The sequence below is a fragment of the Eptatretus burgeri genome, chromosome 1, assembly GCF_056783735.1.
Source record: "Eptatretus burgeri isolate ZD-2024b chromosome 1, Ebu_testis_v1, whole genome shotgun sequence".
NCBI classification, from domain to species: Eukaryota; Metazoa; Chordata; class Myxini; order Myxiniformes; family Myxinidae; genus Eptatretus; species Eptatretus burgeri.
Window position 1 is genome coordinate 76516506 of NC_140961.1, and position 26332 is coordinate 76542837.

Consider the following 26332-nt stretch of genomic DNA (forward strand, 5'->3'; position numbering starts at 1 on the left):
ATATATATATATATATATATATATATATATATATATATATACATATATATTTAAGAGGGTTGAAAGTGAATTTGGTAAAGCTGTAGAATGAGTCGTTGCATCACAGATCGAGGTACAGCTGAAAAACAAAAGCTGGAAAAAAGAATGAAGGATATGGAGGAAGAAATTAATAAACTGAAAAAGGAGCACAAGAACAATGTGAAGAAATAAATAAGGCAGAGAGATTCTACAAACGTTACAACTTTCAGTTTGTGGAAATAAAGGAATCAAATCAGGATCAAGCAGATGATTGTATTGGGATTGCCAAGGAAATCCTCAAAAACAAATTTGGAATGACAGTGCCCATCATGACAGTGTAAAAGGCAAGATCAGACCATGCTGCATCTTTGTGAAAATGCTTTCCACTTGCACAAAGTGGAAATCATGAAAGTAGCAAAAATGGTTCTCAGTGGAGAGGGTTTTTAAATCGTCTATGCTCTCTCAAAGACTTACCTGGAGGAAAGACAGATATGGACCAAGGAAGTACAAGCACTATACAACCCAGGGACAAAACTTTGCTTTTCACTGGGAAGTTGAGGGGAAGCAGAAGACAACCTCATATATTACATAGATCATGATTGCTTCAATGATTTTAGTCAATGCCTTTCACTTGCCTGAATGACAAGACAAGGTGATGCAGGCCAGCAAATTCTTTACCTGAGTCCGATCATAATTCAATTTCCAATGATCTTTGATTGCTGTGCTATTTTCACTGCATTTCTAAGGAAGCAAATTTCAAAGCAACATGTGAGACTCCTTCAATGTGAACGTAAATTTACCACCAGTATTAAAGCAACAGCTTTCGGAAATGGAAAAGATCATGTTCAGGATGAGGAAGGTCAGGTCAGGAATGGGAGCATGTGCCAGAACAGCACGTCGCTGCGTCCACTTTCCGCCGGTACTCCAGGTGCCTCTGTCTGGCCTTCCCCCAGGCAGATTCCAGGCCCATCCCCATCTCCTTGAGATGCTGGTCAACCTGATGCAACCACGAGGCACGTGGTCGGCCCATTGGCCTCCTCCACTCACGAGACTCCCTCGCTGAGAGAATCTGGTGAGCAGGATCAGCGTCAGCAAAACGAGCCACATGTCCATACAGCCGCAACTGATGCTCACGGACTATGCAGGTAACAAATCTCATCCGAGTCTCTCTCAGCAACCGCTCGTTGGACACAAAATCTGACCAGCAAGAGCCAAGGATTCTCCGAAGAGACCTGGTACCAAAGGAATTAAGTCTCTGTCTCAGATCCTTGGTCAGAATCCAAGTCTCGCATCCATAGAGCAAGACTGGAAGTACCAAGACCTGAAGACTCGGACTTTCCTCCTCCCGCACAGGTACCGGCAGCGCCACACCCCATGATCCAGTGAATCCATGACTCCCCAGGCCCGACCCAGATGTCTATTGACCTCTGACTCACAGCCAGCAGAGACATGAATATCACTGCCAAGGTAAGTGAATCTCTCCATGACCTCAACATCCTCACCACAAACAGACACAAACAGGACAGCAGCATCCAAGATGTCATTGAAAGCCTGGATCTTAGTTTTGACCCAAGAAACCCATAATCCCAGCGGCTCCGACTCCTCATTCAGCACCTTGAGGGCCCCCAAAAGGATATCTAAAGTTTCTGCAAAGATGACTGCATCATCTGTGAAATCAAGGTCCGAGATCTTGACATTCACAAACGTTGCACCGCAGCTTGATATTTCCGACATCCTCCCTAAAATCCAGTCCATACAAGTGCTGAAAAGTGTGGGGACCAGTACACACCCCTGACGAACTCCAGTAACAACCGGAAATCAGTCAGAGATGGTACCACCACACTTCACAGCACTCTCAGTACCAGAGTAGAGTTCAGACATCAGAACGATCAGTTTTGGTGGCACCCCACGAAGACCAAGAATCCTCCAGAGGACATCCCGATTCACTGAATCGAACGCTTTACAGAGATCAACATAGGCTGCAAGCAGCCCCTGCCGAAACTCTCGTCTGCGTTCGATGAGGACACGAAGTGCAAGGATACGGTCAATCGTTGACCTCTTTGGTGTAAAGCCTGACTGCTCTGGTCGCTGGTGCTCAAGCAGATGGTGGTGAACCCTATCAAGAATTATCCGAGCAATGACCTTGCCCGGCACTGAGAGCAGCGTCACCCCTCGGTAGTTGTTGCAGTCTTGGCGATCACCCTTCCCTTTCCAGAGAGGGACAATAAGGCCCCTCTTCCAATCAGTTGGGATGATGCCTGTGTTCCAGGCAGAGCACAAAACTGCATGCAATGACACGAGTGCAGCATTTCCACCAGTCTTGAAGTTCAGCATGGATGCCACAGATCCCTGAAGCTTTACCCCATTTCAAGCGGTTCACCACAGCCTGTGTTTCCACAAGCAAAGGTGGACCACAGTTGATTGGAGGGTCAGCAACAGGGATTGTAACACCCTTAATGTCCAACTCGACAGCTGGGGGATCAGCCTGGTACAACTGCTCAAAGTAACCGGCACAGCGGGCCTTCACTTCAGACTCCTCTGTCAAGAGCCTACCACTCTCTGCTCAAACTGCAGTGCTCCGAGGGATGGGCTTGGATGAACGCAATGTGCGAATTCCCCTGTAAGTGGGACGAGAATCACCTGTCCACAGGTGATGCTCTACCCCCTCACAGATTCCTCGCATATAGGCCTCCTTGTCCACCCTCAGTGCACGTACAGTTTTACACCTCAGCTCCCTGAACAGCTCAGCTCTGCCATTCAGCCTGGCCCTGCGACTCTGGTCAATGGTATCCAGTGTCCCTTGAGAGACAAAATTCTTCTTTGCCCTGCGGTGAGTTCCAAGACATCCACTGGCAACATCAAGGATGGTGGTCTTCAAGGCACTCCACAACTCTTCAGGACCCCCCAAAGCACCCAGACTCCCCAAATGTCCACTCATCGTGTTCGCAAACTCCTCAGCTACTCTCTCATCCCTGAGCTTGCCAACATCCAGCCTAGGCTGGGATGGTACCATTCTCCAGGATTAAAAGTGCACCTTTAGAGTTGCGACAACAAGCCGGTGGTCAGTATTGAGGAACTGAGCACTCCGGTAGACCCTGCAGTTCTGGATCATCCTCCAGCGACCGTCAATGAGGACATGGTCAATCTCCTTTGCCACACCACCAGCGTTGGAATACCAAGTCCAGCGATGAGCTTGTGGGCGCTGAAACCATGAACCAGCCACCCTAAGTCCATGACTTCTTGCAAAGTCAAGGAAGTTCGTGCTATTCTGGTTCATAGTTCCTGACCCATGGGTACCAACACACACCTCATAACCATCCCTATGAGTTCCAGTCGATGCAATGAAATCCCCCAAGACTAGAAGTGTATCTCCTCTGGGGCACTGATAAACCACAGACTCGAGCGTGGCGTAGAATGTGTCCTTCACGGTGAGGTCACTCGCCTCAGTCGGAGCATAGACAGAGACCAGGGAAATGACACCTAAGGAGTGTCGAATCCTGAGTCTCATTATACGCTCATTGATGGGTGTTACCTCAATTATCATTGGGGTCAGCTTATTGGACACTGCTACAGCAACTCCTTGAGTATGGTAACCATCAGAGTGACCAGACCAATAGTAGGTGTAACCACCCAGCATTATCTCACCGCAATCCGGTCTCCGAACCTCAGAGAGTGCTGCAATACCTCTGTCCAAACTCTTGAGCTCAGGTGATAACAGAGACAGATGATCATCCTCTCTTCGGGACAAGACATTCCAGGCACCCACCGAAAGGGACTGCCTCAGGTTAACCCAAGGAGACCGCCATCTGGTGGACGACACCTCAGCACCACTCCGACACACTCTCCCGCAATCTGACCTAGGGATGTTACCCCGTGGTTTCCCTCCTTTCATCAAAGATTGGGGGTTCCGAAGACTTTGCCCCAATCCCGTCATCCGGTGAGCTGCCCTGCGAAGAGAAGCTGCACAGGAGGTACTCCCACGGAGTGGGTTTTCAGATTTTTTTGCGTTTTTGTGTTTTAGGGAATAAAGGGTTTTACGGTGGCCGGAGTGCAAATCCTGCCACCAACCTCCTAATAAAAAAGTAACCCAACTACAGGAGGACGTCCGCAGACACAGTTGGGCACTAGATATGGATGGCCGTTGGCTAACAAGGAGCTCCTCTGCCCTTTGAGACTCCCTCGCTGTGAGGATCAAGCAGATGATTGTATTGGGATTGCCAAGGAAATCCTCCAAAACAAATTTGGAATGACAGTGCCCATCATGACAGTGTAAAAGGCAAGATCAGACCATGCTGCATCTTTGTGAAAATGCTTTCCACTTGCACAAAGTGGAAATCATGAAAGTAGCAAAAATGGTTCTCAGTGGAGAGGGTTTTTAAATCGTCTATGCTCTCTCAAAGACTTACCTGGAGGAAAGACAGAAATGGGCCAAGGAAGTACAAGCACTATACAACCCAGGGACAAAACTTTGCTTTTTCACTGGGAAGTGGAGGGAAGCAGAAGACAACCTCATATATTACATAGATCATGATTGCTTCGATGATTTTAGTCAATGCCTTTCACTTGCCTGAATGACAAGACCAGGTGATGCAGGCCACCAAATTCTTTACCTGAGTCCGATCATAATTCAATTTCAAATGATCTTTGATTGCTGTGCTATTTTCACTGCATTTCTAAGGAAGCAAAATTCAAAGCAACATGTGAGACTCCTTCAATGTGAACGTCAATTTACCACCAGTATTAAAGCAACAACTTTTGGAAATGGAAAAGATCATGTTCAAGATGAGGAAGAATGAAGGTCAACCCATCAAAATAAGGCTTACAGGCACTACACAGAAAGAATCAGGTAATGGCAGCATGGTAAAATGATGTGGGCAAAGGTATTTTACTTCCACAGTCAGTATTTGATTCCTGTTGAATCTGTCATTCATGAATAATTTTCCTTTTCGTACTTTGGAAGCAGATGAGTGACCATGAATATGGTATCTCATGGTGATGTCCCGATAAGGAATTGTAACCACGATGTGAAAATCTCATTTATTTAACACAACAATGGTTGAATTTCAATATAACTTTGATACAAATTACACTATTCCTCAAATCTCCTTTCAATATCAAACTGAAAAGCTGTTTGCTGAAAAATGTAAGCTAAATCATAAAAATGGCTTTTCTTTATTACATTTTAAAATACGCAATGTTAATAAAAATCTTGAACAATTAAGTGTATGTTATTAGGAATAAGCTCAAATGAGCTGAGATCCTCGTCATCTTCATGATGACGTCATAAAAACGAATATGACATCATTGTGATGTATCAGGTTTGCGATAAATTATCTGTGCCAATGTCCGGCTTGATTCCCGCAAACAAAATTGAAACAGTTTGCCTAGTTTCGGAGATAATGGTATTGGCGATTTCCATTAGTGGCGATATTATGACGTCAACTTTTTTTCTAGGAAGAATTTCCAAAATCGGAGATGGTTACTGCCTGCGTGTGGGCTTTCTGCATATACATGGCAAGTTTCCCAAAGATCCGATGAAAACTCTGAGTTGTGCAACAAAAATGTCAAAAATAGGAATGATGTCATAAAAATTGATATGACGTCATAGTGATGTATCGTATGTGCGGTAATTCATCTCTGCTTATGCCCTGTTCGATTCCCGCAAACAGAATTCAAAAAGCTTGCCTAGTTTTGGAGATAATTTTTTTTTATTTTTTTCAAAATCGGAGATTTTTTCAAAATTTTCAAAATCGGAGATGGTTACTGTCTGCGCAGGGAATTTTTACATATCTATGCCAAGTTTCAGCAAGTTTCGATGAAAACTGTTTCAAGCACCCTCTGACTATGGCGGCTGTGAAACAAAAAAGTCCACAAGAAGTAGATGAAGAACAACAACGTGAGTAAGACTTAGAGATCCTCCACGAGGATCTAAAAAATGATTTAATTGTTCCATTATTGGATTTTCTGAAACATGGTTCTCAGACAATGACCATTCACTTCATCTGAGAAAATAGAGGAGGAGGAGTATCTTTGTATATTTCTCAATCACCATTCACTTTAACTGGCAAAATTTGTTCCTCTTTTTTTCTCATTTGATTCATTTGTTCCTCTTTTATCCCATCTGTGGAATCAACTTCCACATCATCTTCAATCGCATTCTTCCTTCCAAGTCTTCCATGAGCTTGCTGTATGCGAGCTGTTCCACAAGCCTCGACTATGTATACAAAATACAAAAATGAAAATAGATGGGGAGGAGAAGTTTTGTATATTTCTCTGAATTACAAGTATAATGTAGAACATGAATCAAATAATATGATTAGTGGAATTGAAACAATTTCTTTTGAAATTGATAATCTGGGTTGAAAGAACATTATCATAGGTGTTATATATATATATATATATATATATATATATATATATATATATATATATATATATATATATATATATATATATATATATATATATATATATATATATATATATATATATATATATATATATAGACTGGGGTCTAACCAAAGCAATTTTCTTTTCACAAATTACAAACTATGTTGTTGAATCTGATATTAAAGACATAAACATTGCTTCTTCTTGCATGACTTTAATGTCAATCTCATCGTTAGTCTTCTCAACTCATTTACACAGGATTTTTTGGAGAACATGTTTTCATAACCATATATTCCACTCATAGCTTAATCGATAACAATTGCTGATAACTCTGTTACACTTACTGATAACAATTGTACTAATTTTCAACTATATCCAGAATCAGGTATTGTTCTGTCAGATATAACAGATCACGTTCAAAGTTTTACTTATACACTCAGTATTTTAAGTAAACACTATAACTATTACCTGAAGGTTTATATATGCAAATTGAATAATGTTATTATTCAAAAGTTTTTAAACAAAGTTTAAAATATGTTGATTGGTCTGAGGTTTTTAAGAAACCAGATGTAAATGAACATTTTGGCAAATTTATCGAAAGTTTTACCGTGGTTTATCATGAAAACATACCATTGCAGATTATGAACAACTCAAATCCTTACTACAATTCATAGACCAGTGTGTGTTTGTTTTTGTGTGTGTTTGTGTGTTTGTCACATGATGACTCCTACAGTTCTGGGCCAATTCCATCTAAACTTGCTACATCGCATCAGCATGACCCCAAATCATGCACAAGGGTGTTTTTATCTTTGCCGATGGTCGTGGGGGGGGGTGGGTTAGAGAGAAGGGGCACACAAATTATCTATGTAAATTTGTATCGTGTCGTGCTGCTCCAGGTGGGAGAGGGTATTATAAGTCCCACCATTTACAGTGCAGTTTTCCTATCCCCACGTTTTTCCAGTGCAGTGAGGTGTTTTAAATTATGCAGCGAGGGGTGTTTTGTAGAGGAATTTTGAATTACACATTTGAATAAGGATATTAGCATAACCCCCCTGGCTGCTCCCTTCAGGAGTGGGTGCTTCTAGTTATAGAAGAAACACCAAAGTCCCCATGGGTTACAAAATGTTTACTGAGGTCAGTTAATCAGAAGAATAATTTATACCGTATTCTAAATAAACCTTTGACAAAATTGATCAGTTAGCCAAATCCAACTGATCAGTTTCATCAAAGGTACATAAAAAAATAGATATATGCTTTCAAGTGTTTTGTGAAGAGCAAAAAAAGGATTATTTTACTCGGCAAATAACTGAATGTCAAAATGATATTAATCGTCCTTGGAAAATAACAAATGAAGTGTTTGAAAAGAAAAAAACAAAGGTAATTAAAATGCATCAATGAAGATTAATGATGCTTTCATTGAATATACAAATGTCTTATGAGAGCATTTAATTGACAACTTTATAAATATTGGGCAAAACTTATCAAAACATATTCCAACTGCAAATAGATTGTTTGCCAATGTTTTGAAGAACACTAATTTGAATTAATCATCTTTTACTCCTACTCACAAAATTGAGATAAAAGACATGATAAAAACTTTAAAAGGTAAAAACCGTGAAGGAAATGATGGAATATGTAATGTTGCCTGTGAGAAATAAGTAATGAATTAGTAATGTTGCCTCTTGAAGTGCACTCTTTTGTACATGATAATCTATTTGGAATGTTGATGCCCTGCAAAATTCTCCTAATTGTTCTTCCACTTCACAGAAGAAACATGTACCTGCAGTTAGAGTGACTGTGTCCTTTGTTCTTGTGTAGTTAGTTGAGCTCCCAGGTAGAAGTGTCCGTTTTCAATAATTTTCCTTTCTTCTCTGCTCTTTTTAGCATGGTTGAATTGATTTTTAGGCTGCATGATTTATATCGAGATGCTTTATTTAACCTGAGAGTCTGTTCAACCCCCTTGCCTTCATTGAGTCGACAAGTTCAAGTGCATTGGAAGGTTGCCAAGCTGGTGGAATCTTTCCAAGTTATCAGTCATAGTGATGTACCCAGATCCACAGTCTGAGCGTTTTCACTCTGCCAGGCACTGAAGTGTCTCTTGTTTATTTTCTTGGATTAGATACATAGGGACCAGTTTGTGGTCTGTGGTGCCGGAGATCGTCTTAAAGTATGAGGCTGTTTTGGACTGCTCGAAGTGCAGTGACCATCCATTGTGCTGTATTGCGCATGTCATGGGTATGTCTCTGATATGGTCTATTGCAAAAGTGCTCCAGCATGGAGTTCTAAGAACCACCACTACTTGGGATAACAATGGTCCTGCCCATCTGCAATCATAAAAACATTAATTAATAGAAACAGTTTCAAGTTATTGAGTTTAAATGCCTTGTTATAATTGAGCACTCCGATGTATTTATATACAGGTAGTGGACAAAAAGATGGAAACAACAGTGTAAAGTCACTTTATAGGGTGTTGGGCTACCATGTGCAGCCAGTACGGCCTTTATGCACCGTGTCATCTTCTACCAGTGTCTGGAATTTTGCAGGAGGGATGAGGCACCATTCTTCTATGAGAGAGTATATCAACTCACACCTGTTTGATGGAGGTGGAAATTGCTGTCTCAGGAATCGTTTCAAAATATCCCATAAATGCTCGATTGGGTTCAGATCTGGTGACTGAGATGGCCATGACATATGGATAATATCAGTGTCATGCTCATCAAAACAATGGGTGGCCACACATGCTCTGTGGATGGGGTTATTGAGGGGGTCTCCTCTTGCAGCCATGCTAGCCATATTTATAGGCAACTTAGCCTATGCAGCATTTTTATATATGCTGCACAGGCCTGTTTGCCTAAAATCATGTACTAATCACAACTCGATGGTTGTTATGTCTGAATTCCACTAGTGGTGCAAAGTGTGGCCTGGCATCCATCTTTGAATTTCCTTCCAAAATGTAAACAACACCGAAAACAAAATCGGCGACATCTTCATATCTGAAATCAATTAAGGGGTTCAGAAACTCTTCAAAGTTTCATACTTGCAGCAAAAAGTGCACCACACGTCCTCGCAGGCACACCGCCACAAGTCACAAGATGTCGGCTTCTTCCAGGCAATCGTGCCTCCAGTAGCTCATGTTTCTTTGATCGTGTCTTCTCTGCCGTGTCCCACAAGCCCATGCCTCTGGCGTAAATTCCCTTTTTCTCCGATATCTCTTGCTGCCATTTCCGTTCCTCCATGCCCAAGAAACATGTAGAAAAGGACCGAGTTTAGTGAGGAAGGGTGGGAGAGACACGCACACCCTTCTTCGGCTTCTCCAACTCTCTAATTCCTCTCAAAGTTGTCACATATCCACTAGGCTAGTAGTGCATCCTCAAAATTTCTTAATTGTTCATCATCCTTTACATCATTGTAATATGCCAAATAAATATTAAAAAGTAAATAATTAACACCAAGAGCAGCAAAATGGCCATGCTGTCCACCATTACCACGCTATGCATCACATAATATGCCTGCTTCGACAGTGTTCACAAAAGCAGCGTGATGATGTCGCCCTGGGATTTTGCAAGTGATATTTGGGACACAGGGTTTGGCGCTTACTCCAACATTGGAGTGGCATAAATAGACGAACCCACAAGAGGAGACGAGGCATTCAATTTTGATTAATCAGAGCGTTTCTTAGGAACATGACCCATCAGGAAGGGGATCACCTTCCAGCAAGACAATGGTTTGATCCAGTTATACAGCAAATGTGGTGAAACAGTATATGGAAAGTAAAGAGGCCAAAGGAATACCCACAACTATGGCTTGGCTTGCTCACAGTCGAGATATGAACAATATTGAGGTTACTATGGTTGATGTGGAAATTACAGTAAAAAGGTGACCAATCAACTCTGTTGAAGTATTGTAACCCAGGATACTTTTGCACAATTATTGTATCTAAGAATAAAGCTCTTTCTCACCACCAACTGACTCACTCACTCACTGACTCACTGACTGATAGTAAAGATCGGTACCTTCTGGGTAATGTGGAAAGCTGAAATTCTGCGTGCGGATGGACATTGAAGCCAGTACACTGGAAAAAAAAATCACAGAATCGTCGGACAACATCCATAAATGAAAATATAAGTGAATAATAAAAAATAAGTGAAAGCGAGAGACCTGAGACAATTGGGAAGCACGGTAATTTTGTGTGCCGATGACCATCAAAGCTGATACACCATTAAAAATCACAGAAACGTCGGAAAGCATCCGCAAATGAAAATATAAATAAATGAAAAAAAATAAAATAAAATAAATAAATGAAAAATCAAATGCAGGTGAGCGACCCGAGACAATGGGGAAACACGGTTTGTATGCTTACACATTGTGTAATATAGTTATAAACTGTGTGGCAGTATGAAATCAAACTGTGATGCTTTGTGAAACATCAAGGTATCATGATACTAATGCATTGTACAACACATTCACCTTTCTTTTGTGTTTCCTGTGGTCACCTATTGTCTCAGTAATCCAATTACAGTATCTAATACAGTATAACACACACACACACACACACACACACACACACACACACACACACACACACACACACACACACACACACACACACACACACACACACACACACACACACACACACACACACACACACACACACACCAATGGATGGAGAAAAGGATCCATATACATTTGTGATGTTTGAGTCATGCAATATACAAATATCTATTCTAAACTCTGATGGAATATGTTAAATATACCATTTACTTCTTGCCAGACATAAAAGAAACACCAACTCAGAGGCTGCCATGACGAAGTCGGCAAAGTCAAGCATGTTACATTTGGGTTGGAATGACACGTGAGCCTTGCATCCCACTCCTGTCGTGCATTTTGGGCAGTGGAGGCGCCGACCTTCTGCTTCTATTTTCAGCGGAGCTTTCCTATCTCATCCCTCCTTCCCAGAACCTCAACCACTGAAATCCTCTCAACTGAGCCTGACTCGTTCCCTACTCAATTATCTCTACATCTCGTGAATCTATACTAGTGATGAGATAGTAGCCTTGGGACATGGGACATGCCTGTTTGCAGCCATCACTCTCTGATAGGAGTATGGACTCGTCATATAATGAATCCATTCAATCTGGAATCCTACCAGTGAGTAAGAGATAATTATATACATATATGACGTGAGCAAAATGTAATGATTGGGTTTTGCTGTCGATGTGATGACAGAATTGACACATTCTAAACTTCTGTTCAATATTGAGCAAACCTAATCCACTCGACAGACACTATAAGGTTACAGATGATAAACCGAAGGGTGCTCTTGTTTCCAAAATGTAATGATTTTGCCAATTTGTTACTGAAATTCAAAGCATGCCCCAATATGAACAAGCACCTTGGTTTTAATGTACTTAGCACATCTATGGGGGAAAAGACTTGATACATCAGCATGTGGGGGGGGGGGGGGAGAATGGATGAGAAGCGAAAGGGAGGTGGGAGCGGTTGTGTGTATACAAGTATGTATCATGGTTGTCCAGAAGTAAACAGTTTCTCTCTCTCTCTCTCTCTCTCTCTCTCTCTCTCTCTCTCTCTCTCTCTCTCTCTCTCTCTCTCTCTCTCTCTCTCTCTCTGTCTCTCTCTCTCTGTCTCTCCCTGTCTCTCTCTGTCTCTCTCTGTCTCTCTCTGTCTCTCTCTCTCTCATAAATTTGCAAGTGCAAGAGCTTTACAAGAAGGATCCAAAATTTCAACTTGATGAAGAAGAGGGCTTTACCTTTTCTTGTTACCCTGCGCACGTGAAGTGAAATGGGGGGGGTTAAGCAATTGTTTCACTTTTGCCTGTCTGTCTGTCTGTCTGTCTGTCTATACTTCTGTCTACAAAAGTCAATTTATGATCAAGGAAAAACTTCATTTTAATTGAAAGTTATATTTTGAATACGAACCGGAACAGGAATCGGAAAACGAAGCTGTTGCTTAACAGTATTTTGGCTCTGAATTTGTTCCGATCGTGCAGGCACAGAGAGGAGTGAGAAAATTGTTTAATGCTGTTGAGCTATCTGGCAGTCAAACAAAATTGAAAATTATTCCAAACAGGAAACATTGTTTTTAAGGATGTCATAAAGGACACAAACAACAGCCACGAATAACTAATGTTATGTGTTAAGTAAGGTGGTGTTTCAAACACTGCATCAATGGTGGAAAAAATTCCACTGGGAGCATAAACTGATAGGAAGTCTTCAGAGGAAGACTTCATTGAGTCTTCCCTCCCCCCACATTGAGGACCCCCCCCCACGTTGAGGAGTGTTTCGGCCCTTAACTTCATCACACTCTTGGGGGAGGCCACACTCCAAAAAAGGAACATCTTCCTATCAGAAGTTTCTCGCAATGACCTATTTCTGTACTTCTGCTTTTCATCTTACCTTTTCCCATTATTGTAATTTTCTTTCTTTTTTGGGGGTGGGGGGGGGGGTGAGGGTAAGAACCATTTACTTTGAAAACGAGCCATGTTCTAATCAAGTCAAGGAAGTTTGGTTATCAGAGAGGTGTTTTCCTGAGGTTATCAGAGATAAACTTCCAATGATATATTTTTTACGACCTTTAAAATCTTTATTTTATTTCACTTGAATTGTATAATTGAACACTGTATAACACAAATTGCCTTTTTAGCACTTTCAAAACCCTCCGATTGAAATGTGGTCACATGATCAAGAGCTCATATATTGTTTAAACTTCTGCAGATATCTTATACACTTGTGATTTACTCTCGTATGTTCAAAGACGGTTAAATAGGGTAAGGATTTGGTGTTTGGTTTATGTACCTTGAAGGCTAAAATGAAGGCTATTCAACATAGTCATGGCCTTGATATCTACTTCCATCTCCTTGACTCGGAGCATAAGCGGGAAGACATGGCTGATGGAGACAGCCCCAACAGCCACAGTCTTCAGTTGTATGACCTTTTCCATACAAAGTCCAGGAGCCTGTCTGATTCTATCCTGGTTTGGTAGATAAAGTTGGATGCAATGTGGAAATGGAGGTCGACATGGGTGCTGTTGTCTCAGTCATGGGTGAAGCAACTTTCTGAAGCCTATGGGGATATTATGAACATCTGAACCTCCGCATGTATCCGATCTAACTCATTAAATATACTGGTGAGTCAATACAGGCCCATCGGTCATGTGATGTTACAGTAACCGACAGGAACAGCATCTACCAATTACAACTCTTGGTCATTCCTGGGGAAGGACCCACACTACGAGGACGAAACTGGCTAGATGTTATCAAACTCAACTGGGAACACCTCCACTGACTACAGGCTTCAAGCCTCCAAGTGTAATCGAGCACCTCCTCACGAGATACCCGGACATCTTCAGGGATGAACTTGGGACATTGCAGGGCTTCACTGCCAAATTAAATGCTGAGAACGATGTGAAGCCAATTTTCTGCAAAGCATGATCAGTTCCTCTCGTTTTGCAAAAAAAGTTGATGCAGAATTAGCCAGATTGGAAAAGCTGGGTATCATTGAGTCAGTTGAGTCCTCAAATTGGGCTGCTCCAGTAGTTCCAGTTGCGAAGGCGGACAAATCAAAATGCCTTTGTGGGAATTACAAAATGTCGATCAACAAATGTTCCACGTTGGACAAATATCTGATACTAAGGAGCGAAGACTTGTAAGATAAACTGAACAGAGGGCTGTACTTCACCAAGCTCGGCATGCGATCAACCTACGTTCAAGTTATTCTTGATGAGGATTCGAAAGAATATCTCACCACCAACTTTCATCAGGGGCTCCACAGATACACCCGACACCCGTCTGAGTTTTTGTGTGAAATCTGTGCGAGGAATCAATCAATGTTGTCTGGACAGCCTGTACGCTGCTGAACCTCACGTTGTCATTTCCCAAGATGACATCATAGTCAATGGCCACTCCAAACATCATCATCATCTTGACACCCTTGAACGTATCCGATGCATTATTTCTGACTAAACTATGCCTGTGGATAGAAGAGACAGCTGCAAGTTCATGGTTCCGTCTGTGACCAATTTGGGTCACCGTATTGACGCTGAAGGCTTACATCCCAGCGCAGAGAAGATCAGAGCAATCAAAGACATCCCTGTTCTTACCAACAACTCCAAAATCAAGGCTTACATTGGCATGCTGCAGTACTCCAGCAGGTATATCCCAGAATATATTTTGCCATGCTTGGCCCACTGTATTGCCTATTAAAAAAGAGAATCAGCTGGAAATGGGATATTTCAGTCATCAGCTTTGCAAAAGTTAAAAGAAAGACATACTGTACGTATGTTGGTTTTCAAATGTGCTCATTCCCTATTGAAGACTTGGTATTGTATTTGGGGTTTAAAAATTTCATCAGTACATCGTTAGTCGAAATTTTACGATTTGCAAAGACCACAAAATAAAAGGTCTTCCCACCTAGGATCATACACTGGTCACTTTCACTTTCGGCTTATGATTATGGCATTGTGTATAGACCTGGCTCCACAATTTCAAATGCAGATGCTGTGAGTCGTCTGCCACTCTTGGACAAGTGTTAGACCCTCCAAAACCTGGCAGCATGATATCTCTGATGATAGATTTTTTGAATGACAACCAAATTGATGATAACCAGATCGGAACGTACACCAGGCATGACCCACTTCTTTCCAAGGTAATTTGTGCTACTGAGCATGGTTGGGAGTCTTCTACATGATGCTGACCACAAATTGTATTCTTGCAAGACCAAGCTGAATAAACGAAGTGTTGAGAATGGCTGCTTGCTGTAGGTATGCTGAGTTATCATTTTAGCTACCCCCCTAACTTGCGCTAAAGGATTTTAGACCAGGATCACAAGGATTTCAGATTTTTTTTGTTTTTCGATTTTATATCATGGAAATATGTGTGGTGGCCTCACCTTGTCTCCGACATTGAACAGTGTGAAACATTTCTATCTATGCCAGAGCAGTGAAATCTCCCCTGCTAAAGCACCACTGCACGCATGGGAATGGCCCACTGAGCCAGGGCAGAGGATTCAGCTCGACGATGCTAGACCCATCGTAGGTTGTATGATCTTTGTTGTGATGGAAGTTCACACTAAGTGGATCGATGAGTATGTAACACATGCGGCAACCTCACACGCTACCAAAGAGAGGCTACGCCTGTGTTTTGCCTCTCAAGGTTTGCCATGCATAATCATTAGAGACAATGGAACCTATTTCTTGAGTTTGGACTTCTCTGCATTCACCTGCCAGCAGGGTATAATTCATACATTTGCAATCCCAAACCACCGAGTTTCAAATGTTCTCTCTGAGAGCTCTATGAGTTTCATCAAGTCTGGTCTAAATAAGATAAATGGTGGAGGCCTTCAAACAAGACGATCACGTTTTATTTTTGCTCACATCACTCCCCACACTAAAACGGGGATGACACCAGCTAAGTTGCTGATGAAATGTCAATTGCATACATGACTAGACTAAGACCTGATGTGGTGTGGGTCATGCACCAAAATCAACGGCGCCAGAGACTTCATCATGACAAAAATTCTGCACAGCCATCTAAATATCAGGGACCTGGTGTTTGTGAGAAACTTTGGTCATGGAAAGGCTTGGTTATCAGGGAAGGTACACAAAATGAGAGGCCACTGTCATACACAATCAAATTAGAGGACAATTTAATCATCTGGAGACACTTTGATCATGTCTGGTATTGGTCTTGTGATCTTATCATCTCCACCAATGATGTCTCACCAGTCCATGAACAGCAACATTGTTGCTGCAGATGGTAATACACCACTCCCTGAGACAGTCTCCAATAATGACTCTAATGTTGCAGTGCCACCATTGGGGCCACCTGTTGGCTTTGCACCCAGACGCTATCTACCTGGATTTGTAGGCGAAACTCAATATATTCATGATCTATATATTCTTCACTAGTGTCTTCATTACTCTTGTATTCATCATTACCCGTAGGGTGATTACATCATCCCCCCCACTCTTCCCCTCCATCCCCAACTCTCCAATCCTCTCTCTCTCTCTCTCTCTCTCTCTATCTCTCTCTCTCTCTCTCTCTCTCTCTCTCTCTCTCTCTCTCTCTCTCTCTCTCTCTCTCTCTCTCTCTCTCTCTCTCTCTCTCTCTCTCTCTCTCTCTTTTCTGCTCCATCCCCACTCTCACCCCCTCTCTCCTCTCCCCTGATTATACCCCACTCCCCCACTCTCTCCCAACTCCCTCTCCCCTACCTTCCTCACCTCTGTCTCCTCTCTCTTCTCCCCCATACTCCTCTCCCCTCCTGCCTCTCTCCACTCCCCACTCCACCCTTCTCTCGGCGTCCACTTTCCGCCGGTACTCCAGGGACCTCAATCTGGCCATCCCCCATCCAGATGCCTGGTCCATCCCCATCTCCTTGAGATGCCGATCAACCAGATGCAACCATGTTGCATGTGGTCAATCTGTTGGCCTCCTCCGCCCACAAGGCTCCCTCACTGAAAGAATCTAGTGAGCAGAATCAGTGTAAGGAAAACGAGCCACGTGTCCGTACAACCGCAGCTGACATTCACGGACTATGCAGGAAACAAATCTAATCTGAGTCTCTCACAGCAACCGCTCGTTGGACACAAAGTCTGACCAGCGATTGCCAAGGATTCTCTGAAGAGACCTGGTACTGAAGGAGTTAAGTCTCCATCTCAGATCCTTGGTCAGAGTCCAAGTCTCACATCTGTAGAGCAAGACTGGAAGCACCAAGAACTTAAAGACTTAGACTTTCGTCCTCCTGCATAGGAACCAACAGTGTCACACCCCATGATCCAGTGAATCTATGACTACTCAGGCCTGACCCAGATGTCTATCGATCTCTGGCTTACAACATGTGGAGACATGAGTATCACTGCCAAGGTAAGTGAATCTCTCTCTGACCTCAACATCCTCACCACAAACAGGAACAGACATGATAACAGCATCCAGGATATTATTGAAATATTAGATTTGAGTTTTGACCCAGGAAACCCATAATTCCAGTGGCTCTGACTCCTCATTCAGCACCCTGAGTGCCCCCATAAGGATATCTAGCATCTCTGCAAATATAACTGAATCATCTGCGAAATCAAGGCCAGAGATCCTCACATTCCCAAAATGATGGACTGCAACTTGATCTCTCTGACATTCTTTCCAGAATCCCGTCCATACAAGCACTGAGAATTGGCGGGGCCAGTACACACTCCTGACGAGCTCCAGCGACAACTGGAAATAAGTCAGAGATGGAACCACCACACCTCACAGCACTCTCAGTGCCAGAGTATAATTCAGAAATCAGATTGATCAGTCTTTGGTGGCACCCCATGAAGACCGAGAATCCAAAGACTGATAATCATGGAAGATCTTCATGTTCGGGGCCTGAATGTTTCCATCGTGTATCAGCCACCCCCATTTCTGCTCCACAGCAAGAATCGACCCCAAGAATCAAGAATGTCCAGTACTTATTGCCAGCAATTTCAACAGCCCACATTCTGAATGGGGCTTTAATTACTCATCAACTGACTTAAAAATATTGTGTGATTGGGCCTCCCAATTTGACCTGCAGTTGTTTTTGATTGTCGAGGACCAGTGACTTTCTACTCATGGCACTGGGTTTCCCACATCAACGCTGATCTGTCCTGGTGGAAGGGTAACGCTTCCCAAATTCTCACCACCACCCAGTTTTCATCAAGTATGCTCCCACAAATAACTTACCTGCTAAGCTTCAGGACTTCAAAAAAGCTGATTGGGAGATGTACTATGATCTCACATCAGAAACAGTGGACTCCCTCCCTGCTCCTGACTCTGAAGATATTGATACCAGCTACACTGCCTTTTACTAATCTATCATAGCAATTTCCAAGAGGTGCATTCTTTGAGGTTATTGGAAAGTATATATCCTTGGATGGGATCCTAAATGTTAGTACTTGCACAACACAGTCAAGACTGCCACAACCAATGAATAGACAAGTGCTGCTGCTGCCTAACACAAGTCAAGACGAGATGAGGCCCACACATCCAGATGGCAGGAAACAGTATCAACCATCGACTTCGCTCACTCCAGCCAGAGAGCATGGAAAATGCCAAACCACCTTTCTGGTAGATCAGCAAAGAAGCCAGCATACCTATTATCACCTGACTTTATCGCAAGAACCCTCATCAGCAATGGCCACTACCTCAACCCAGACAGAGCATTTTCCTGCAAAGCAAATGCCAAACTGAAGTACTTCCGGACAGCACCATCTGCTGACTGTGGATTGGCTGTGGACTTCAGTACAGAGGAATTCAAGTTTGCCCTGGAAAGCCTGAAATGTGGGAAAGCATCCGGACCTGATAACATTCATGCAGAGCAGTTGAAATACATCAGCACGAGCCGACTCCTCTAGCTCAAGTGCTTTATGTTCTACTGCCTGTCATCACTTCCAAAGCTCTGGAAGAGGGCCATTGTTGTAGTCACCATAAATCATAACAAGCCCAGACATCTCAAAGAGTTCCAGGTCAATATTTCCACTGTCTGTCCCAATCAAGGTCCTTCAGAGGCTTATCCGTAACATGATAGAATCACTTGTTCAGGTAGCTCTCCCACCAGAACAAGCAGGCTTCAGGAAGAATCGTAGTACGGAAGACCAGATTATAGCTGTAACTGCCATTACTGAGTGCCTTTGAATTAAACCAGAAATGTGGGGCTGTCTTGTTTGACTTGTCTTCAGCATATGACACAGTCTTGCACCGTGACCTGCTGTTGAAGCTGCACGAGATACTGCTGGACGACCACCGAGTCCACTTTATTCAAGTCTTGATCTTCAACTGCTGCTTCAGTCAACCTTAACGGACAAACTATCAGAATCCACAACCTCAAGATTGGCGTTCCACAAGGCTCAGTCTTCGCACCCCTACCATTCAACATGTACATATCAGGCCTCCCTGAGACAACAGGTACGAAACTTGCCTACGCTGATGACCTTGCTTTCCTCCATTTGAGCACGTCATTGAGGAAGTCCTTGCTTCTCATGGACTTGATAAGGCTGAGACCTTGTTTCTATGGAATGTGACTATCATCAATGATGCTTAAGTCTCAATGTGCAGAAGTCATTCTGCTGTGTTTTACACTTTCAGAACAGTAACACAGACAGGCAGCTCAAAGTCCAGCTAAATACCATCTGGCTTCTCCTCAGGCAAGCTACTATCTACTTTGGCGTGCAAATGTACTGGTTCCTGACCTTCAGGCAGCATGCATGAAGCTGGCAGGGACAACAACTGCTTGAATTAACCTCATCCACAGACTGTCTGGCCACAACTACGTTGCTGATTTCATGACCTTACGCATCTCAACACTTGACTTGGTGCATGTGGTGGAAGGAGGTGGGAGGATCCACCACACCAAGAAGGTGGATATGCACCTCAACTCTTCCTTAAGGGTCATCAGAGGATACCTTCACCCTACTCTCACCTATCACCTCCCAGTCCTTGCAGGCATCCTTGGAGAGAGAGAGAGAGAGAGAGAGAGAGAGAGAGAGAGAGAGAGAGAGAGAGAGAGAGAGAGAGAGAGAGAGAGAGAGAGAGAGAGAGAGAGAGAGAGAGAGAGAGAGAGAGAGAGAGAGAGAGAGAGAGAGAGAGAGAGAGAGAGAGAGAGAGAGAGAGAGAGAGAGAGAGAGAGAGAGAGAGAGAGAGAGAGAGAGAGAGAGAGAGAGAGAGAGAGAGAGAGAGAGAGAGAGAGAGAGTGAGAGAGAGTGAGAGAGAGAGAGAGAGAGAGAGAGAGAGAGAGAGAGAGAGAGAGAGAGATTTTTTTTTTTTTTTTTGTCAGGATTAAGCATTAAAATGTTGTTTGTTTTCTTTTTTTCTTTACAAGAGCGAGGCTCATGGAAGATCTTGGTGTTTTAATGCACATCTGTACTCCATCACAGGGTGCCGAAGCAGTCCATAATGAATCATCAGCTATCAAGAAAGCATATTCGTAGAAAGAAAGCCTTGCAACATCCGTACCTGCATGATGGCAACTTATAGTCAGGTGAGCAATGCGTGACTTTTCAAATAACGTATGAATGCTAAATAAGGCCTTTTGCACATATGGTGTGTGTGTGTGTGTGTGTGTGTGTGTGTGTGTGTGTGTGTGTGTGTGTGTGTGTGTGTGTGTGTGTGTGTGTGTGTTTACAGTGATTAGGTTTGGCTCACAGGGCACTTTTAACTTGCCATTGTTAGTGTAAAATCTGTGATTCAAATCGTCTCTTAAACATAATTTTCAGCATTTAGACAAAAGAGTGGACATTTGCAAATGGTTAACCACAATCGTTCTGTTCCTGAATACAAATCAGACTCACGAGACTATAAAAACACGATAAATATCTATGAACCTTCGGCCTTACTCAAGTAAGGGTCTCAAGTAAGGGTCTTACTCAAGTAAAGGTCTCAAGGGTCTTGTGGCCTACATCGTCGGAACTTTTCGCAATATGAACTACAACATATCAACTTTTTGGACGAGTTGATCAGGAAGTTCTCCAACTGTTTCATTGTGCAGAGGGACACACCTTTCTCACAGGTACGCTTACAAGTACATTCAGCTTCTTTAAAAGTTTTTTTTTTTTTGGTCGTTTCATTCGACAATCATTATCTGGGAGGCATGAAATATGTCTTGGCCACCTCAATTTGCTTCATTACAAGGAGTTTCTGTGCGTGCCTACCGAGCAATCTGGGGCGGATTTCGAAAGTCACGTATTAAAGCCAGACCAGAAAGTACAAAGCCAAGATTTCCTATCGGTCGGACTGAGGAATAATGGCGAGTTATTTTAAAGCACCCACTGTTATATTCGATAGAAAGAATTTTGCAGAATTTTTCTGGTTTATTCTTTCATTCATTTTTGTTTGTTTCATATCAGCCATCACGATTTGTTCATGAACAAATCCTCCATGAACAACATGAACTTGTCAGAGTAAAGATTATTAATTTATTCGTATGCAGCCTGTAGCTGCTTAACTGCATCATTTTCTGGCTGTGCCACTGATGCAGTGCCACTGTTACCAGTTCGCTGGTGCTCATTTTGCCAACCTGAGAAGGATGACAGACTGAGTCAACCAACCTGGTGTTGATTCAACGGTCAGACAGGGGCTTAACTCTTTCCTTGCTCTTCCTTGAGCCTAGATTTTGTTGACAAAAAAAAAAATGCTTGCTTGGTGAAGTCAGAAGGGACTTGGTCACAGAGAAAGGGCATTTAGTCCTTCATACCTGTGTTGCAGATTAATCATGATCACCTGGACACTTACAGCATGATATGACGCATACACACTGAGAATCAATGTCGATACACTTCATCTAAAAGGTCCAAGCATGTATAACTTACTTTCTAAAGGTTTTCCTTAAGGTCAAGCAGCCAAATTGATTTAGGGGAAAAAAAAAGAAAATTATTTCCAATCTACAAAGTCTAATTTTTATTTTGTTAACAAACACGTCATGCTCGATCCGGGTCGGTGGTCTCTCTGTCTTCTACCGCTTCCTTTCTGGTCTTGCACCCTCTGCCCTTTCCGTGATCTTCTCCCCCCTCCCCCAATGTTTCTGGAGAGTGCACCATCAACCCTTTTCTGGTGAAACTCCCAAAATACAGAATCACTGTTCATCTCCACTCATTCGTTTCTCCTTGTTTTTCTCGCCTGTGGAACCAATTTCCACATTCTCTTCAATCTCATTCTTCCCACCAGGTAATTCAACACGGCTGTTCACCACCATCTCAGATCACCCCCCCCCCAATCCACAACCATGATCTTTCCTACCCCCTTAACCCTTCTGAATGCCACCTCTTTCCAAGTTTCCAGTTTTTCCTTCCTGACAGTTTGCGGCTGTATCCATCTTGTTCACCCCATCTTATCTCCTTTCTTTTATTCTTCCCCACATCCCTTATTTCTCCAAGTCTCCTTCTATGTTGTACCTCAACCCTGCTGTTGCTGTGTTTCCCCCCTCTTTGTCTACTGTTCCTTTTGTTCTATTACGTCCTGATCCATTCTATGTTCCAGTTCCTCAACAAGCCTCCACATTGTATACAATAACAACGTATCAGCGCTTATTGAATCTCCGCTTAATATGACATAATGCGGGAATGAAGTGCCCGCTTGAAGAGCACAATTACAAAAACCACAGCGCTTGTTTGAAGACCTGAGCTGTAGGCCCAGCATCGCCATCACCACGGAGCCGTAACCCAAGCCGTCTGACGCTACAATCAGATGTGGCTGTCCGTTATCCAGCTAACGAGGCACGAGCGAGGTGTGCGGGGTGCACTACAAAGGCGTCCTTCAGCGGGCTGGGTCTTGTGGCCAATGCTGAGTGCAATGGGCCAGCCCAGCGGCCGGGGATTAAGAGCGTGAAAGGCACCGCTGTGGCCCTGCACGCTCCGCAGGCCACAGCTGCTGCTGGGATTTGACTTGCCATGCGCCAGCCAGTTGTGAAGCTGCGGCAAGACCGCAACCCTTCCAGCTAGTCTCTTGCACGATCTGCCTTCTCTGGCAATGACCTCCTCGTGGCATCCACTGCATGGGTAATGCAGCTAAAATGGTCATTCAAGAGTGGCTTCCAGTCGGCCTACTATTATTCACATGGTGTTGAACAGCGGCTTACTGAATTCCGCAAATTAGTGTAAGTGCACTTAACTTTTATTAGTATAAATTTACTTAGCTCTAAATTCTTTTCCCAAACACAAATACTGTACAAATATTCTGCCTGGGTGACTTAATTAGGTTCATAACAGTGTAATTGGATGTGTATAGCAGTAGGCATGGCACAACATCAGAGCAAAAGCAAAGAGAAGTTGTGAAAGACTATAATTTAAGACAACATCTCAAATGGTGGAAAGAGTACAGAAGGGAAAGGTTTTGTCCTCAGTCGAGCCCAACGGATCACTTGTGCAACTCCATTACAACCAGTATTGTATAGGTCAGTGTAGATGCCCTCTTGAACCCTGGCTTGCAAACGGGTTTCCTTGCTCCTCTCTACAGGGGGTGCAGAGGGTCAGGATTGGGATTTGAACCTGAGGCCCAGGAGCACCCAGGCAGCTGATGCAGTGGCAACATCTCTCCTAAATGATTTCCAACATGGACGGCACACAAGCGGGCAAGAATGCAGGGAAGAATGCGGGAATGCCTTTGAGATATCTTGGTATATCAGAACATTATATGCCGCAGAGAAATTGGCAAACGCTGTATTTCGGATTATTTGCTTTAGTCGCTGGACAAAGACAGGTGTCAGCTGTTCAGTCATGACAGGGAGCTGCGCCCGGGCCTCGACACACTCAGCACCTGTCGGTGGATTATAAGCACGCAAAAGCACCCCCATTCAGTTGGCCACGCACCCGATGGCCACACGACACGGCCTCACACAGACGTTCTTTTCACGGCGCCGAGTTGAACACCCTTGGCGTGCAGGCACAGCGGATGCAGCTATCACGTTACGAATGAGGATCTCCCATCCATGCCATCACAGATATGATGGATTGCGCATTGTTGAGCAGAGCGAGCACTCATCCACTGCTAAATTGCTTGTAAATGCAATACATCACATCTACATGGCAATGTCATATATGGTATACAATATATCAGGTGATCTGTTCCTAATTTACTATGAATGGATGATAATCACAGAAACTGACCATCTATTTAATACATATGCCAATATGGTGGGATATTTAACCTCAATCGCTGATTAACCCCCAAAGTATATGTACACTGCACACTTAAACCCAAGCCCCTTTTCAGAGTACTTAATAAAGATGGCTCCTAACTAGAAAACGTTCTCCACAACAACGATGCCAACACATTCAGCATAACGTTAAGTTGTCAGCTTGTCTTCACTGCTAAACATTAACCATATAACTAGTAATAGGCGTCCACAATCATCCCTGACCTTATTGTGGAACGTCGGCCAAGGCCCTTGTGTGAATGGGACGAAAAAGGATTCTACTGAAAGTTCCGGTCAACCCAAAGTTCAGGATCATATTTTAGTGCTCATTCTCTTCCATGTTGTCTATTGTGCCACATCGGCAGCAATTGTGCCACACCGCTGACACGCCACGTATGATTTGAGCTGAGAAAAGTTTTCAAACAAATCCAGCCCAAGCCAGTGTTTCTTCCCGGTAAATTGATTTCCAGGAATTGCTGGAAAATTGTGGGAAATTGATTCGAGATTCCTGCTTTTTCCTGGTCGTTTTGGTCCGTGCTTGAGAAATTTGGTCTCGAACCATCTGCAGTACATGTCGTGGGCAAGTATCGATGTGGTTGTGCAGTGTGCTCTTGGCACCTCCTTTCCCAACATGAATGAAAGACTTAACAACTTGTATTTGTTCTAAAATGTGGAATCAATAAAATATTTATGAGTTCACTACTTGTTTCACCAGAGGGGGTTATAGGTTTGCTCTCCATCTGTCTGTCTGTCTGTCCGTCCGTCCATCCGTCTGTCTGTCCCACCTGTGGTTTTTCAGACTTTTTTCCCCATCCCCTTTGACATATTCAACCTAAACTTGGTACATACCTTTACTATGATAAGTTACAGAATATGTTTGAGTTTCAAGGTGTTTAGTCAATTTTTCCCAGAGTTATGCCCTTTTTGGACTTTGAAAATATTACGTCGGTAGGGGACAGGGATTGCAAAGCAATTCTCACTCTTGTTGAAGATGCCACTATGTCACAACATCTCTTGATTCATCATCCATCAATTTATGTTGACCGATACAAGACCAAGCACTGGCACTCTGCCATTCCATGTCTCCCCTTAGAATCGCCCATAAATTAGCCATGTACAAGGCCTTTATGTGCAGAATTATAGAATACTCCTCATTAATATGTGTTGTTTGTATGATACCTCCTGGCTGATCCTCCTTTATGCTGTAAATAACAAGACTGTAGGTATCATTAACATCAGGTGCAGGAGGTTGAGGTGCAAGTTTCACTGCTTGCCCACTGCAGGTAGACCAATTTGTGGATTATTTCTACTGCTTCTGAGGACTTATCCAATCTACCTGATTTACTATTTGTTCTCCTCCAGTCTGATCGAGTAGAATCTACACGACTATTTCCTGCATCTGGAATGTTCCATATCACTCTGCTTTTTTATTTTTTATTTTTTTATTTACAAGGTTCAGGTTACGGTAACAGAGGGCACAAAGGCAAAAAATGGATAGTGGAGCAGTGGGGCACCAGTTGGACTCAACAAGCAAAGGCATGAACAAACATGACACGCGTGATGAGGGGAGGAAACAGTAATCTAAGAGTAAGAGGGTTTGGTTAGATAGGGTTGATGGGGGTAGAAACGATCACACGATGGATGGGGGTGACATGAAATGGTGCTGCATGGTCTCCATGAAGCCCTGGAGGGAAGAATGGAATTGAACAGTCTCAAGAAAGTGGTTCCACAAACAGGAGAAAAGAGGAACAAAAGATTTGAGGTGTGCAGAAAGTTTGGCCTTTGGAAGTTTAAGCAGGAGATAGATATTGGAAGTATGCACATGTCTTAGAGTTTCTGGGGAGGTTAAGAGAGTAGAAGGAGCTGATCAAGTGATTTGCAGACATCCAAGTTTTCCATCCTTCACCATTTCTGACCCAATCTACCTCTGTAGTACATCTCTGTCTCCTATAATGTTAGTAGTTGTCTCAACTCCATGTTTATTCACTTGACTTCCTGTCACTGCCAGCCTGGTGTTGGCTTAGTTGATAGGGTGGCTGGCTTAGGATCTTCGGGTCCTGAGTTCAAGTCACTTCCTGTCACTTCCAGCCTAGGATTGGCTTAATTGTTAGGGTGGCTGGCTTGGGATCTTCGGGTCCTGAGTTCAAGACCTGTTGGCCACCCAACACCAGGTGGGGTTGACTCAGCCTGTCATCCTTCCGAGGTTGGTGAAATGAGTGCCAGTGTACTGATATGGGGGCACACCATCAACTTCATAGTTGTGCCCCAAC

The 26332-nt window shown here is 43.2% G+C and overlaps 2 long non-coding RNA genes across 2 annotated transcripts in view; one reads left to right on the top strand and one right to left on the bottom strand.

Annotated features, from left to right (window-relative positions):
• Positions 1-24749, top strand: part of LOC147034785 (uncharacterized) — a 97308-nt gene extending 72559 nt beyond the window's left edge. The window contains exons 2-3 of the long non-coding RNA XR_015060245.1: positions 20311-20414; positions 24533-24749. This is a non-coding gene — a long non-coding RNA (uncharacterized LOC147034785). The remainder of the gene's footprint in view (positions 1-20310; positions 20415-24532) is intronic.
• Positions 8496-11212, bottom strand: LOC147034787 (uncharacterized). Its single transcript, XR_015060566.1, has 3 exons — positions 11166-11212; positions 10422-10480; positions 8496-9638 (listed from the first exon to the last, which is right to left on the bottom strand). It is a non-coding gene; the product is annotated as an uncharacterized LOC147034787 (long non-coding RNA).
• Positions 24750-26332: the final 1583 nt, after the last annotated feature.